This window comes from Melanerpes formicivorus, unplaced genomic scaffold (assembly GCF_026170545.1).
Source record: "Melanerpes formicivorus ecotype bairdi unplaced genomic scaffold, bMelFor1.0.p_v2 SCAF_3, whole genome shotgun sequence".
Taxonomy (NCBI): domain Eukaryota; kingdom Metazoa; phylum Chordata; class Aves; order Piciformes; family Picidae; genus Melanerpes; species Melanerpes formicivorus.
The window spans coordinates 8,819,129-8,833,535 of NW_027142355.1; the positions used below are offsets into that span (position 1 = coordinate 8,819,129).

At 38.8% G+C, this 14,407-nt stretch overlaps 1 long non-coding RNA gene across 1 annotated transcript; it reads right to left on the reverse strand.

Moving 5' to 3' along the window:
• Positions 1–567: 567 nt before the first annotated feature.
• Positions 568–13,557, reverse strand: LOC137454289 (uncharacterized). The gene is made up of 3 exons (XR_010990576.1): positions 13,369–13,557; positions 8,345–8,484; positions 568–655 (listed from the first exon to the last, which is right to left on the reverse strand). It is a non-coding gene; the product is annotated as an uncharacterized lncRNA (long non-coding RNA).
• Positions 13,558–14,407: the final 850 nt, after the last annotated feature.

Genomic DNA, 14,407 nt, shown 5'->3' on the forward strand with positions numbered 1-14,407 from the left:
GGGCTGCCCAGGAAGGTGGTGGAGTCACCATCCCTGGAGGTGTTCAAGAGGGGATTGGATGTGGCACTTGGTGCCATGGTTTAGTAGCCATGAGGTCATGGGTGACAGGTTGGACTTTATGATCTTTGAGGTCTTTTCCAACCTTATTGATTCTATTGTTCCCTACAACTACCTGAAGGGAAGTTAGGATAAGGAGGGGGCTATCCTCTTCTCCTTGATGACAACCATTGGGATTAGAGGAAATGGCAACAAGCTGCAGCAGGGGAGGTTTAAGTTAGATATTGGGAACTACTGCTTCACTGAAAGGGTTATCAAACATTGGAATGGTCTGCCCAGGGCAGTGGTAGAATCACTGTCCCTGGGGGTGTTCAAGTGGCTTGTGGACCTGGCACCGACATGGCTTAGTGTCAACCCTTCAGTGCTGGGTTGAGGGTGGACTGGATGATCTTTCAGGTCTCTTCCAACCAGATATATTCCAAGATTCCAAAACATAATTCATTTTATTTAGAGAATATAACTTGTAAACATAAAAATACCCATTGGTGTGAAAAAAATCACTCTCACTGGGTAGTAGTGTCCTCTGAGTAGCTTCAGGCATCATCTTCCACAATCAGCCACTCTTTTGACACAGAAGATAGCATCTTTCCATAATCATCTGCAATTGCAGTTAATAAGTAGCGTAAACATAACATGTGTAACCAGAAATTAAGGAATAAAGGAGACAGGCTATCTCTACTTCAGAAAAGCTTTGATAATGCAGTTTCTACAATCTCTTCTACTGTCTTGAAAGAGCATACACACATTAAACTTTACTTTTTAATTCCACTGAGGCTATGTAAAATGACTATGGACAAGTTTAAATTACCAAGGTCAAGAAGGAAGTGTTGTTCTTAATGTTTTGCCTAACCACATCAATACATGTTTTTAAACTATAATACTTCTTTTGCATCATCCCAAAGAAAATGTAAGAAGATGATGAAATAGACAGATACCATTTTACTCAAACCAAAGATGTCTGTGGTGAAATACAACAGCTTATTTTGTCCCTTCTCTCTATTGATTGTCTCTACCATTTGCTAGATCACAAACTCTGAAGGGTAGGGCCCATATCCTTCTCCTGTTTTTGTTTACTTAACACAGCAGGAGCTGGGGGCCTCTGGATGTTTCACAAAATGGTACTGATAAATACTTGTTTGGATACCAAGAAATGTGACAGCAGTAAACACATTTTTAAATGTTTTGCCCTGCAGTCAGAATATGTTTGCTCATCTCAGCAGAGCATGTTAGCTGAGGTTCAGCGAGTCACTAAACTGCAGTCACGTGGGCCCTTTGTGAGTTTGGAGTGTGGACAGAGGTTGCTTGTATCTGCCTGCAGTACATCCATGGATATACCCTGAGGCCTTTGTGGATCTCAGTCTAAATTCTAGAGCTGCACAGATAATGAATCTCTTTCGGAATGGTTGCTGAGTTAAAAAGTGTACACTGTGGAGGTGGAGGCCAGCAATGTGCAATTAATGTTATTTCATTCTGCTTCAGTGTGAAATGCCCCATTTGGGGGGAACCCTTCAAATCACATGGCCTTATTTCTGACAGTTTTAGGGAACCACCCTGCTTTTTTGCAGAACTACAAACTCTGGCCAAATGGTAGCAATAAAAGTGGCTGTAACTCTCTGTTGTGAATAAGACCAGCTACTGGCACTGCAGGAGAACCTGAAAAGCTGAGCTTCATGCAGGCTTAGAAAAGGTGTGAAATGCAGCTGACCCTACAGCAGTAGCTTTTCTGTTACGCCAGCTGTTTCAGGAGTTCCTCATGTTCCTAATGCAGATGCAACCAAGGGCAGATTTACCTCAGGACCTTCAGATTTTTCACTTTGTGGTTCAATAAGTGGTCCAAATTATTAAGTAAGAGACATAGCACAGCTCATCTTTTCCTCCTTTTATATTACTTTTACCCTGATCTTTGTAGCTCTAGAATCATCTGCTTCTGAGCAAGTGTAACTCCAGAATATCAACTCTCTTAGAGGGGTTTTTCTCCGCTTTATGTCACCAGGGGAGTTTCAATACTAGAACTACTAATCAGGGTCTATTCTTTCTTCATCAGATAGTTTTATCAGAAAACTGTTTCAAGAGATGGGCACAAATACCAAAGCTTTTTTCCAGCCTCATGGAAAAGAGCTCACAGGAAATGCTGTTCTGGCAAATTGAGCCTAACATACCTACCGCGTTCCTGATCAGCCAGCCAGTTGTACTCATTGGGCATGAATATAGAAACCACAAGTCACTTATGCTGGGAGTTTCAGTGCACTCATGATACAGAACTGTTTTGAAATAATGTGATAAATTCCAGTCTTAATTATATGCGCAAAACCTGTTTGCAGTTTATTGAAACAGGTTTGTGGTTCAGGAAAACTACTTGACACTCTTTGGCATCAACTGACCTCTTTCTCTTTGTCATCACTGACATGTACATACAAAAGGTGTAAAAACAGTTCCTGACATTTCCAAGTTTCTATTCTTAAAACATTTCATCATACTTCCTACAAGCAGTGTCAATTATTTGGCCAGTCCAAGATAGGTTCTGTCCAATGCACCCAGGGTGCTGGAAAGTCAGTGAGCTCAGCAGCCAGCGTGATTTGGCCCTGCTACAACAAGGTGACCTGCTGAACAAGCAACCCAGAAGACAGCATAACTCTTTAGAAACAGGTGGTAGCGTGATCATCTCATTTCCTTTCCACCAGCAGCCTGGCAGCTGCTCTCCATTCTAGACCAAGCACTCTGGCTTCTAGACAGCACAGGTTTGCAAGTTCATGCTCTAAAGGTCAAATGCAGTTGTCACCAGAAAAGAAACCTGCCTCCCCTGGAGCGAACAAAAACAGAAAAGAAGTGGGGGGGGGGGGGGGGGGGGGAAGTATTAAATCTGTGTCTCTCAAAGCAAATGGGATCCATGTGTTAAAGGTCAAATTCCAGTTGTTGCAACTTGATTCTGTTGCAGTTCTGCAACAGCAAAATGCAGGCACTCAAGCCTTCTGACTCTCCACACTGGTGTGTAACATTTGAGGAAACCACTAAGAAATTGCCACATAAAAAAAAGTTGCTCCTGCAAAACAAACAGTTATTTTCTGGTCATTTTTGTGTAATATAATGAACTGGGAAGGTTTCTTCACATTTCTGCATATAAAAGGAGTATTTTTTGAATATTGTAGTTAAACAATTTATGACAACAGTTTTGGTAAACATTTCAACCTGTGTGTGATCAAATAGTCATAATTTCAACACATTTATGTCTTAGGTAATAAGGTTGCCCAAAAGCTGATATCCTAGTTGTGTATTCTATTTCCCAAAATTACTAGGAAAATGTTTCTTCTCAGATACTTTTTTCCAAAGTTTAACTAGTGTAGCTCAGCTCTTTTCAAAACAAACATCATCAAAACCCACCCCAACAACTACACAAGGCAGGGGGGCTTGGGGGGGGGGGGGGGGGGGGGGAGAGAAGGAAAGGGGGGGAGGGGGGAAGTCAAAAAAGAAAATAAAAGAGAAAGAAAAGAAGAGCAGAACAGAAAAGAGAACCAAATAAAAATTCAGAGGAAAAATACAATTAATTCTGTTTATCTTTTAAAATTGTTTAAACCACTTTCCTGGAAGACCATACCACTGACCAGCATCATAACCATGGTATGATTATACTTCAAAGAGTGTACTCTTTCCTATCTAATCCATATTATGTAATTACAGGATCTCCATTCAGTGGAGGCTTGAAATCAAACAACAGAATTCTCTGAAGATTTTGATTACAATGAAGGCTCTTTGTCCCCTCAAATTCCCCATCTGTCTATATGTCAGGAAATGAGTGGGTCAAAGATCACATGAAATGATAATCATTGCTTAATGAAATACAGAACATTGTTCACACTTGCTGAAGGATTGCATGAGTGAGTTAAATTCTGGCATGTAAGTGTATTTTAATGTCCATTTTCTTAATGGGATTTTTTATTCATTTTATCATTAAGATTGTTTAATCTGTGTTGAGCCTCCTAAATAAAGATATATTAGAAGTGAAAAGGTTATATTTGCATTGCACTATGTTGGGATTTATGAAGAAACCCCAGACCACTATCGCTGCCACATAAACTAGGTCCCAAACTGGAAGCCATGTAGATGTGCCAGTACAAATTCTGTGCTGCCAATACAGCTCTTCTGGGGTTCATTATTGTGTCAAGTTTTGTGCTTGAAGTATCTTGCTTCAAGCTGACCAGACAGCTAGCCATAGCTAAAAAATAACATCAAATCAAAGCACAATACTTACATTAGCAAAGGGAAGCATGCCAATGCAGGATAGAGCTATACTTTGGTCTCTCAAATGTCAGAAAACTTCCTTGTGTATATACAAAAGGTTGTTATTTCCTAGGTCAAACCATGTGATATTTGAAATTGGCCTTTAGGAGAAAAAGAATTTGAGTTTTTGAAGATACGTAAAATAAAACATTCAGTCTATAATGTGACTTCCTTCAGCATGCTGAATGCTTCCTAACATCAATAGGAGTCCAGGAAGACTGCATATATAGATCTCAAAATAATATAAAAGTTGAAAGTCTCCCTGAAGAAAGCTGAATAACTTTCTTTAATAATTTAGATTATCTGCTGCCTCTAAAACAATTGCAGTCCAAGCCACATGACTGCTGTCATCTCAGCGGATGAATGGATGAATGAATAAGTGAATGAATGAGTGAATGAATGAGTAAACCATTACAAGGTCTATTACGAGCAGACTCAGTGTTCTAACGAAGCCTGGAAGCAGTCTGAGATTTCTTATGCATATGATTACAGTTACCTTTTGCTTTTAGTACTATAGATAGTGTTTTACAGGAAGCTTTTCCCAAAAATGCTATATTTAAGATTAATTGGCAAAGTCATATCAGTGTGTGCTTTATAAGCAGTGAAATAATATAAATAAATAAAAATCGGGGGAAAAACAGAACCTTGACTCTTGGTATGTTTTTTAAATAATGTTGTTAAAGCTTGGACAGATGTTTGAAGATGTCAGTTTTGTAATAAAATTATCTATTTAAAATACAGAATTTTATATTTTTGCCTCTTGTTTTGCAATACTAAAATTGTGTAACTCAGTCTTTCTGGATGAATTTTTCCAACTTTATTTTGTCCCTGTCTTTCCCATAGGTCATATACATTGCTTATTCTTGCAACAGCATTTAAGATCTTTGACATATGACCCAACTCTTGAAATTAGTTGGAAGTGGTCAGTAGTTTCATTAATGGTGCAAACCCATGAACACAATTTCTTAGGCTGAATGTACATTGCACATGACATGTATTGAGACTGAAGCAGACTACAGATGTATGTACACATACATTCATGGTATTTACAAGGGTTAGAGGAAGAGACCAACCTTAATCTTCAGTCTCTGCTTCTAAACCTTAGCACTACAGGTTTTTATGTCTCAGTCATTCTGCAACCCTGAAGGTCTGCATCTTCTGAGGCAAGCACTCATTGACTTAGCAACTGCCCATACTACAGTGCTTGTTTGGGCATTCACTTTGAATTTTAGAGTAAGAAGCATGACAAACAAGATGATAGCTTTAATTTTGTTCACTTGCTTGTTTTTCCTAATAGCTTTAACATTTCTGGATGACAGAGACAGTGTTATGATGAGGGAACCCAATGGCACAGGACATTCTCAAGTTTAAGCTCAGTTTCTGAACAATGGCTGCAACATTTAATTTATGCAGAGGTACCTCTGCAGAGAAATAAGCACTTTTATGCTTAACTCTCTTCAGAATCACATAGGTGGTGAGAGCTGTCTAGTTAGTAATCATTACAAAAGTCACATTGTTTTTATTTTACCAGATATCTGAAAGACAAGGCTTAGACATTTATTATACCAGCTACATAGATGAGAGAAAGCATTACTCCTGGAGAGCAGTTAGCTATTTTGAATAGCAGAAATTATGACAAGTAGCAACAACTTTCTATACTGACTGTGGAAATGCTCAGTTCTTTGTACAGCTGTGGTTATTTGAATAAACATAGCAGTGATTATTAACTGTTTGGTCCTGGAATGTCAAGTTCATTTTGTAAAGAGACTTTTAAAAATCTTTAATTTTAAAATAAGTCCCCATTGCTAGTCCCCATTTGCTCTGTATTCATTAAATGGAAAAAAAAAAAAAATAATGCCACATAAAATCACTTTCTGAGAACAAGAAAGTCAGTTGTGAAAAAAGGTCAAGGGCCTCCTAAGTCTTCTGCACCTAACTCAAGTGACACTCCCTGATCATAAGATCAAATCAAGTCACAAGATGTGTCCCCTACGGGTATCAGTCAAACTGTTCTGGAGCTGAGTGGATTAGACTGGCATCCTGCTTTTTACTTGAAAGTTTACTATGCCAGAAAGGTCAACAAGGTTTCAAGGAAGTTGTTAATTGAAATCAACCAAATGAGACCACTCTCTTCCTGGAGGAAAACTTTGTTCAGCCCTGCTTTGCCTTTAGGATAATATCAATCAAACTTGCATTTAGACATTCTGACAAGAATTCTGCTGTTGATCAGCTTGTACAGCAAAAGCAACAGTTCATGCATTTTGGCAAATCTCCTCTGACCTGCAGAGAACTACAGCAGTTTATTTTCTGTATATTTTCATTGCTCTTATTTGGGAAAAAACAACCTTTAAGATCATCAAAACCAACTATTATCTAATTCTACCAATTCTGGTGCTAAACCATGTCTCTTAGTGCTAGGTCTCTTTTAAACACCTCCCTGGAGAGCTTATTTCAGTGTTTGGTAATGCTTTCACTGAAAATGTTTCTTCTAATATTGAATTTAAACTTCCCTTGGCACAACCTGAGGCCATTTCCTCTTGCCCTATGACTTGTTACTAGGAAGCAGGGACCAGCACCCACCTTGTTACAACCTGCTTTTGCGCCATAGTAGAGAGAAAGAAATCTCCCCTCAGCCTCCTTTTCTCCAGACCAAACAACCCCAATTCCCTCAGCACCTTCTAAGACCTGTTCTCCAGATGTTTCACCAGCTTCATTGTTCTTCTCTGGACATGCTTCAGTGCCTCAATGACTTTCTTGTAGTGAAAGCCCCAAAACTGAACACAGCACTTAAAAGTGTGGCCTCACCATTGATGAGTACAGAAGGGTAGTCCCTTCCCTGGTCCTGCTAGTCACACTATTCCTGATACAGGCCAAGATGTTCTTGGCCTTCTTGGGCACCTGGGCACACTGCTGGCTCCTGCTCAGCTGGCTGTCAAACAGAATGAAATAGTCCTTTTCCATCTTGTGCTTTAAGGTGAAGCATACTTATGTGGAACCTGAACGTACTTCATGCAGTTCAGCCCCCATTCTGCCTACCTATTGAAAGAGGAGGCTGAAAGAGAAAAGATGCAACACAACATTGGAGAAAAAAGCCCTGCTACTAGACTTTCAAAAATTATTTATCCACTAAATGAAAGTACTTCAGTCTTAGCCACAAGATCATCCCAGCACGTGAGTTACCTAAATGAGTTAAGCAAAGGAGAAGGAAGAGCGATGTAAGGTTCATTATCATCAATAACTTACTTAAGCATAGTGTACTGTGTGACATATCTATCATAGTTTCAAATACAGGCTACCAGCCTCTGTGATTAGTTTCCTAGTGGTTTTAGTTTTTCTATAAATTTAGTCCCATATGAGCAGTAAGAATTGGTGTTCATCTGCTTATACTGCTACTTATTGGTGTCGTCGCTCTCTGTCCTCTCAGATAACTCAGCAGCAGCAGGCAGCCCATTTCACAGGGAATAAGCCTGCATGCCATCTGGCATGCAGTGTCTGTTCTTAACAGTGTTGCATGTCTTGATAATCTGTCTTTACCTTCATAAAATTGTGGGTTTTGACTATGACTATTTCTTTTTCACAAGTATTTGTCAGAGAGGTGAAGGCGTTGGTACATCTGTGCTTTGGTTCCACTTCCCTAAATATTCCAGTGTGAGCTGTGTTTATTTATATGTTCTATACCTACAGTGTGGCTTCCTTCAGAAGGACAACTTAATGACAGGGACGCTGCAGCTTAATTTTAAATTCTAACAACCTTCCAAAATCCAAGGTCTGACTAATGTGGGGGAGCTATTAAATAATTATATCAAATGCTAGACTTGAGTGCCCTGTCTGTCACATATGTAGTTGAGGATCTTTTTACTCCGGATGACTGACGGGACAGCAGAATTTGCCTCTGAAAAGAAAAAAGCCACTATTGCTAGAAAAATGGTTCAAGGGTTTCAACTCCTGTTTCCAGGAAATACACAGAATAGTTTGCATAAAATACATCAGAAATACAGAAGCAGTTTAATACTTCTCTGTTGCCCGTTCAGCTGGGGGTATCCAAACAGCATAGCTGTTCACAGATTACTGTTCCTGAGCTTGCTGTGTCTGGGTACACGACCAGTGGCTTCTTTCTGTTAAACACTCCAGCTCTCTTCCCTGGAAAGTGGTCTGTAAAACACAGGGAATAAGAGAGCAGTGGATTATCAGTGGGGCAAAAAACCCAGGCAGAGTGAGGGTAACACACGATTCATGTACACATGGAACTCAGTTTAGACTTAACTATGGTCTAAAATAGGTACACAGACTTAGCTCCTAAGGATCTCCATTTCCATAACTTCTGTATCACTGTGGCTTTATTTTCAAGCATAGGGTTTAAATAGTTATCGATATTAGTATGGTCTATTAGTATAATGTATGTACATATGAAATGTATTTAAGTAGTGCAAGGACATTCTCTGCAGGCCAACTGGCCAATGTCTGCAAAATTGAGCTCTGCTCTGAGAGGTGGACAGAGAGACCCACAGCTGGGAAGATATCTGTGGAAAGAAATGGGGGAAAAAAAAAAAAAAAAAAAAAAAAGAACAGCTACTGTCCCATTGGTAGGAAGGGGTATCACGAATTCAGGAATTATCACAGGAGCATTTACCATTCAACAGAATACCTTGTTAGTATGTCAGCCCTAGATCCACTGGCATTCTCTCAAAAATTATATCTGCATGTGACAATCTCTGAGCTACCACACAAACATTCCTGGTCTGAACTGCTTTCAGGCATTCTGCCACTACTTTCCGCAGGCCTGACCTGAGTGATCCTTGCTTTGAATCACATGTTGGTCACTGCAATCATCTGAGTTAAAGAAAAAAAACGTAACTTCCAGAGTACAAGATGGAATGAATTCAGGACTCATGTGACTATGTTCTGTTCATTGTATGCTTCATTGACTTTAGCACAGACACACTGTACTTGCCACAGATATTTTGTAAATACTATCAGCAGCAGCATAATTTAAGTCTACTCAGATGAGAGTGGAACACTTTTCTTACCCTGATGGTACTTCTAATTACCTTTTTTTCTCTTGGATGTAAAAGGCTTAGCAGAGAATTTCCTGAGAACACACTGAGCACCATTAAAAACAACACACACAAGAAATAAAGGTTACACGGGGGGAAAAAATCAGAACTTTGTTTCATTAATGCAAGCAGCATTTTAGCATTTGAAATTAACTATAAACTACCAGGCAGAAGTAAATACTCCCACTGTCTTAGGGAAAGTAAAGTGTTAATGAGAAAAACACCATATTTCTTGGTTTGAACTCTTAATGATTTTTTTTCTTTTTCGTAAAATTCATCTCAATAAATACAGTTCTCTTATTCCCTTAGTTAAATTGGAAAACATAGACTTTGGAGGTAAAATGATTTTTATTGTAAGATAAACAAACAGAAAAAAAGAACAGCAAAACATGGTCACTCCTAGAAAAGTAAACAATACCGGCAAAGGACTTCGATCCAAAGTCCTTTCTGGTTTACATTACTGCTAACAGAATTGTTCTGGGTTGATGTTGGCCTGGTGAAGGAGCCAAATTTGTTCCATGCAGAGATAGGTTTTATCTTTAGATCAGCTCGTGTTCCTCCTGAGTATTTGGCTCCATTTTCCATAGATTCGTATTTGAATGTTTATTAATTTCTGTGTAACATGAGGAAGTAGTGAGTAAAAGTGCTAGCTCACTGTTCAATCAGGATAGATGATCAGTCACTCTGATTAGGCACTTTGACTCCACCAGCACTGGAGTCAGGAGACAAGAAAGAGGATGGAACAGATCCAGTCAACATTAGTCATCAGAAAAGTCAGCATCTGATCTTATAAACAATTGCAGTATAACCAGAAGTGAGATGGGCATCTTGAGGACACAAGTTGTTACACCTCTCCTAAAGTATTAGAAGGGAGTTTTTCCCTTTAGATTCATCCACATTTATTTTTCCTTAGACTTTCTTCAGTGACAATAATCTGAGCTAGTGACAAGATCTCCTTTTTAAATTGCTGTGCTTAGGTGACACAAGTCCCACCTGCAGTGCAACTGTTGCTGCCTAAGTGCTTGAGGATATCAAGTTCTTAGAGACTAGGCCAAAGAAGGCTCCAAATTCTGAGCCCATGGAAGTAAATGCCCTGCATCAGTCAGATTAACTAAAAAGAGGAAAATGGGAATGGAAAACTACCAGAACACAAGCAGTACCTCGGGGTATTTTACTCACATGTACAAAGTGGAATGATTGCCAAATCTGTGGTCAGGAAGGCAGGCATTCTTCCCCACCTCCCCCCAACATATTGGAAGAGATTTAAATATTTTTGTTGTCTTCACTGGGCACACTGACTCAAGCATCATCTGCTTCATCAAGTGGGCATGTCCCCATGACCAGTATCAGGTGATTCTAGGTAAAGTGCAGACAGCTGGACACAGCTTCTTCCATATCTCTCCTTGTTTGAGACTTGAGACTAACTTAAAGGTGATGAAACAAATACAGAAAAGAAAAAACAACCCACTTTTTACAAATATGTTTTATATGCTGCTTGTAAAAGGACACTGCCTGCACAAAGAACATGAGCAAAGGCATGAGGAAGTTTCTTTGGTTCATAAATTTAATTAAGGCACAGTTATGCAAATTTTTCTGACTAACTGGGAATGATGAGATGTTTGCAAGCCCTTTAAGCACTCCACTCCCAGAAATGTAAACCCTTCACAGACCAAAGGCATCACATAATAAATGCACATTTTTATACATTACACTCTTTATTTAGGCACATTAGGGGGAAAAAAGTTATTTTGCTTAAGCTGTCTACAAGAATTACCCATAATAAGGTAAATGTGATGAGGAAAACAAGATGAAGTCAGAGTGAAATATAGTGAGAAATTGTTTTCTGCATTTGCTCTTTCAGAAATAAATAAAAAAGTCAGAAATAAGTTTCCAAATTGCTCTTCTTTCAGTTATCTCACATCTGACGTACTGGCTAGTGTGTTAACTATCCCATTGACAAAACTATCAAACAGTGTTTCTTCTCTGAGCTTCTATCATTGTAGGTATTCCAAAGTTCTGAAAGCAAGTAAAAAATATTGCATAGTGTTTTCACCATGTGTTTTCAAGTTTTGAGTTGGGTTGGTTAAAATTTATCCAAGTGTTTTCATGAGTGACAGAAAATGTCAGCTTAACTTGTTATTTATCAGATTTCCTGAATACAGGTGAAAGAAGCTGCCCTCAAAGGAAGCTAGGAAGAAAGCAGTATTGTAAGCAACCAGTCCATTTATACTGTAGAGTCTCCATTGTCAAGTCTCCCTGACAAACCTAAACCTGCTATGATTAGAAGATTGGCTCTTAAGTATTTTCTTGTAAGACCTCTTTTACCACTTACTATCCTTAGGAGTTAAGAGTTCGTTTGGAGCACTGTAGTCAGGCTCATTTCCCTGTTAATGATAGTCACCTTCCTTTCATTAAAATGAATGAAGCTAATTCTCTTCTACCACATACCTTCATGCAGTGCTCCTGATAGACACTTCTCAGTGCCCTCTATAAAATTCTAGTGTTAAATATAAATAGGAAGGGATCTAAAATATTTTTTTAAGTTCTTTGATAGTTTTAAACCTTTTATTAGCTTTCTTTTACATTATTTCTCTCTGATAATAGATATTGCATGATTCAGTTTTGGTTTGCAACTCTTTAACCAGGACTTCTGGATAAACTATGAAGTGAACAAGTGTTCAAAATTCAGTCTTACACAAAATGAGCTTAGAAGACGGACATGGGATTTGAGACCTGCTATGAATCCCATGCTGAATTTTCCATTGATCAAATGTTAATTGGAGTGTAGAAACTATAGTTCTTGAAATAACTGTAGTCATCCATTGCTCATGGCAAACAACTAAAATTAAATGAAAATACTTGAAAACCTCACAAGGTGTGAATATGCCACAGGTGAAACCCTGTAATACTGTATTACTAGTCTTTGCACTGCCTCTCATCGTTCTCCTTTGTAACTCTCAGGCTCTGTTTGCTGCGTTGAGATTGTGAATCACCTGGTGTGAGAGCTAGGTCTTTGTTCTGTTCTTTGCAGTGAGATCATATCAATGAATTGTAAGGTAGAATCTCACACTGTTCCCACTGCTGTCAACGGTCATTTCACATTGAGCTCTGTGTGAGGAGACTATGAGCCATAGAGTGCACTTCTGAAAAATCCAGGCTGTACAGATGACAGTAGTAAATTCACTTTAGTTTGTTCCTTTTCCCTGTTCTGATCTCTTTAATTGCTATCAGCAGAAAAGGAAAGAAACTTTCACAATCTAATTTGCAGTTGAGTTTTGGTTTCCCATTTTTAGGTAATAGTTCTTTTGCAAAACAGCCTTGTTACTCAAGTTTAATAAGCTTATTTTACACCATTATTCATTCCTGTGATCTTCTAAGAAGACTATGATGTCTGGTGATTTCAATAAGCCTTAGAAGTAAAAGGTCAGACTTCCAGTAAAGGAGAGGAGTTGATTCAGTGAAAAACCATGACTAAACCATCTCATCCTCATGTGCCACAGCCAGCTCCATTGTAAGTCTGGGGAGAAACATTATGAAGAATGACTGTTGGGATTAGACTATGTGATTCAAGAATGTTGAGATTTCCAAAGCTAATGAGGGAAATCCCCTCACTCAGTTTGAAAACCTAAAGCACTTATTAAAAAAATCTATTTACATTTTATGTCTGGAAAGCATAGTATAAACTTTATGGATCATTTATTGCATGCTCTGTTCATTACAAGTGCAGAAATTTAGTGGTCACTAGGAAATGCTTGTTTCATATATGACCTTGTCCTTTCATAGTGCCCTTGCAAAAATGTCATTGTCAATGTGTTGTAATCACTATTAGAAACCAACATGCAAAAGCATAGTTAAGTAAACCTTGCATTTTTGAAGGTGACCCTCAAGTCTTTTTCCATGTATTTTGTTAGAGTGGGAAAATTATGAACATCTTCACTTGCAGCTCATATCAACTACCCCCAGTCTGCCTGGAACTACTCACCAGGAGGATAGTGGGAATGCTGATTCTCTCTGTTGTGCTTTGTAGACCTGCTTGTTTAGGAAAACTTTCATCCCACTTTTCAGGAAGGCAAAATATAAAAGAATCATTTACAGATGGAAATCTCTGCAAAGCTGTCTCTGCTTCAAATTCAGATTCTAGGCAGGCAAAGTCTGTGAATAAGGGAGGCTGTCTGAGACCTTAATTTTGCTTACAATGAAGGGAGCATGAATCAGCAAAAGAACAGGCACCCACTTATGTTCAATATAGTCTTACACAAGCCCGTAAATCGTCCAAATGAGGAAAGCGAGAAGTGGAAGTCAGGAATGCCACATGTGGTGTGACACATGGAGCATTATTTAAAGGTCATCTTACAGAATGATTCCAAATATCAGCACAGCTATCCAGAATAAGAAAATGAGTCAATTAGAGGGCCACTGAACTCACACTTAAGTAAAGCAAATTACTCACCATCATACTGGGGTGATTATGGAGCTACTGAACTAGGTTATTAGAAAGGTTTCCTGACTTAATGTTTCATTTACAAACTACTGTGCTTGTCTATTGTGAGCTCAGCCTTGCAGTTTTGGAGCAGCAATTAACAGTGCCTCATCCAGAAGCATTCATTGGATATCAGGGCCTTGGGGGGAGGCTTCCAAACATGCCCTCTGCCTGGACATTGCTGCCACCCACAGTTTAGAGGCAACTGATTACAAACCCAAAATTACTTTTCAGCAGCTTTTAGAGTTCTTACTAGTCTTGACCATTTTTTTCTGAGCACAGTGATTGATTCTCCCAGCACAGTGCCTTGAGAGTCAGGCTTCTCACGTGTGGAATGAGCACACAAGAGTCTATTCTGACCATGCTGCTTCTTATTGTGTGATAGTTCATCTTAGAACCTCAATGCAAATTATGTCATATTTACAGAGCTAACTGAAATACATACTATGAAAATTCTTTGCTTAACTTGCCTTCATATCAAGGAGGAAAATATGTGGAAAAAAAAGAGGAAGTGAAGTCATATTTATCATAGATTTACATA